The following is a 2450-nucleotide window of genomic DNA, read 5'->3' as shown; positions in this document are numbered from 1 at the left end:
GCGATTACAGCTGTGAATCGTTTTGGGTAAGTCTCTAAGAGCTTTGCGCACCTGGATTGTAAAATATTTGCCCATTATTCTTTTTTTTATTCTTCAAGCTCTGTCAAGTTGATTGTTGATTATTGCTAGACAGCCATATTCAAGTCTTGCCATAGATTTTCAAGTCGATTTAAGTTAAAACTGTAACTAGGCCACTCAGGAACATTTGGCCTTGTGTTTTAGGTTATTATCCTGCTGAAAGGTGAATTCATCTCCCAGTGTCTTGTGGAAAGCAGACTGAACCAGGTTTTTCTCTCTGATTTTGCCTGTGCTTATAGCTTTACTCCGTTTCTTTGTATCCTAAAAAACTCGCTAGGCCTTGCCGATGACAAGAATACCCATAACATGTTGCATCCACCACTATGCTTGAAAATATGGAGAGTGGTACTCAGTAATATGTTGTATTGGATATGCCCCACACAACACTTTGTATTCAGGACAAAAAGTTCATTTATTTACCTTTTTTTTCAGTAATACTTAGCTGCCTTATTGCAAACAGGATGCATGTTTTGTAATATTTGTATTCTGTACAGGCTTCCTTTTTTTCACTCTGTCATTTACATTAGTATTGTGGRGTAACTACACTGTTGTTGATCCAWCTTCAGTTTTCTCGTATCACAACCATTAAACTCTGTAACTGTTATCACCACTGGCCTCATGGTGAAATCCCTGAGCAATTTCCTTCTTCTCTGGGAACTGTTAGGAAGGACGCCCGTATCTTTGTAGTGACTGGATGTATTGATACACCATCCAAAGCATAATTAATAACTTCACTATGCTCAAAGGGATATTCAGCGTCTGCGCTTTTTATTGTTACACATCTACCAATAGGTGCCCTTCATTGCGAGGCATTGAAAAACCTCCCTGGTCTTTGGGGTTGAATCTGTGCTTGAAATGTAGTACTCAATTGAGGTACCTTACAGATGCTTGTATGTGTGGGGTACAGAGATGGGGTAGTCATTCAAAAATTATTGAACAAGGAATGCAACTTATTATGCGATTTGTTAAGCACATTTTTACTCCTGAACTTACAGTGAGCTCCAAAAGCATTTAGACAGTGACACATTGTGTATTGTTTCTCCTCTGTACTCTAGCACTTTGGATTTGAAATGATACAATGACTATGAGGTCAGAGTGCAGATTGTTCCAAAAGTATTGAGACAAATTCACTTATATGTGTATTAAAGTAGTAAAAAGTAAGTTATTTGGTYCCATATTCAAAGCAGGCAATKACTWCATCAAGCATCTGACTCGACACATTTTTGGGATGCATTTGCTGTTATTTGTGTATAAAAACAGAACTAACAGTAAATTCAGTAGGATAAATCGATCCGCTAATACAGGACTAGTAAAGCCCCAGTGCTTCTGAGATTCTTCAAAGTTGCCACCCTGCCTTGATGACAGCTCTGCATACTCTTGTCATTCTCTCAACCAGATTCATGAGGTAGTCACCAGGAATGCATTTCAATTAAAAGGTGCGCCTCTTGAAAGAAGACAATGGTGTTTCTGTGTTTCCGCAGCAATAGGAAAGTGATAAACATGGGGATTGAGGCCAAGTTCTATAGTTGATGGATAGAGAAGAGCCAGAAGTTCAGAATGGCTCACCTTGGCACATTTGGGTGTGAGGTGGAAACTGCTCCTTCAGATGCTTCAGGACCTCAGACCACAGATACAGGCCTGGAGGGAGGGAGCCAGGAACATGTAACTGGTGCAGGCCTCACTCACAGCCTACACAAGTGCACATCTCCTGAGCTTTAATCTGGATCACATCAACGGTTATGAAACGCCCTGAGTGACTAAATGAGCACCGAGGGAGACGTGACAGAGGGACTGAAGCCGGAGAGACAGAGGTGGGATGAGGTGTACCAACTACAGTACCTGTTCAGCATGAAGCTCAGCCAGGGCAGAGGCCACAGCAAAGGCCTCTGTGTTGTTCTGCTGACCCAAAGTTAACCTGCTCCAGGCTATCATGTTCAGGAGGAGCTTGGGCCTGCTGCTGAGACATGGTGCTGGAAAGAACACATACGTTCAACAGGACATGAATGTTGGAGACGTGCAGTCAGTGAATGTGTGTTGGATAATTAGTCTAGACTGGATATCAATAATTGAACAGTCACTCTTTTTTTCTTACCAATACATTTTTCTCCACACTTTTATTTTGCAATGTCAATATGTATTTGTTATCAAATGTTTTGGCATCAAACTGGTGGCAGTTCTGAAAAAGTCAACACAAAACATTATGCCATTTTTGATTAGATGCTTTTGTCACTAATTAACTTATTTTTGTATGCACGCATGACTGTAAGTCGCTTTTGGATAAAGCGTCTGCTAAATGGCATAATTATTATTAATAATTATTTCTCTTGAACCATATGGTCTATCTACTAGAAACTCATGACAATGTGGACACA

At 40.4% G+C, this 2450-nt stretch overlaps 1 protein-coding gene across 2 annotated transcripts in view; it reads left to right on the top strand.

The window, feature by feature from the left end:
- LOC112067792 (glutathione hydrolase 1 proenzyme-like) overlaps positions 1–2450 on the top strand; it is a 47105-nt gene that overhangs the window by 7083 nt on the left and 37572 nt on the right. Inside the window, exon 1 of one of the 2 annotated variants that reach the window (XM_024143439.2) lies at positions 242–285. The exons of the other annotated variant lie outside the window; for it this stretch is intronic. The gene's annotated coding sequence lies outside the window, so the exon portion shown is untranslated. Of the gene's footprint in view, positions 1–241; positions 286–2450 lie in introns of those variants that run through there. 2 annotated transcript variants of the gene reach the window in all.

The sequence above is a fragment of the Salvelinus sp. IW2-2015 genome, unplaced genomic scaffold (genome assembly GCF_002910315.2).
Source record: "Salvelinus sp. IW2-2015 unplaced genomic scaffold, ASM291031v2 Un_scaffold4000, whole genome shotgun sequence".
NCBI classification, from domain to species: domain Eukaryota; kingdom Metazoa; phylum Chordata; class Actinopteri; order Salmoniformes; family Salmonidae; genus Salvelinus; species Salvelinus sp. IW2-2015.
Note: the sequence above shows the minus strand (reverse complement) of the source record. Positions and strands in the feature narration are given on the sequence as shown.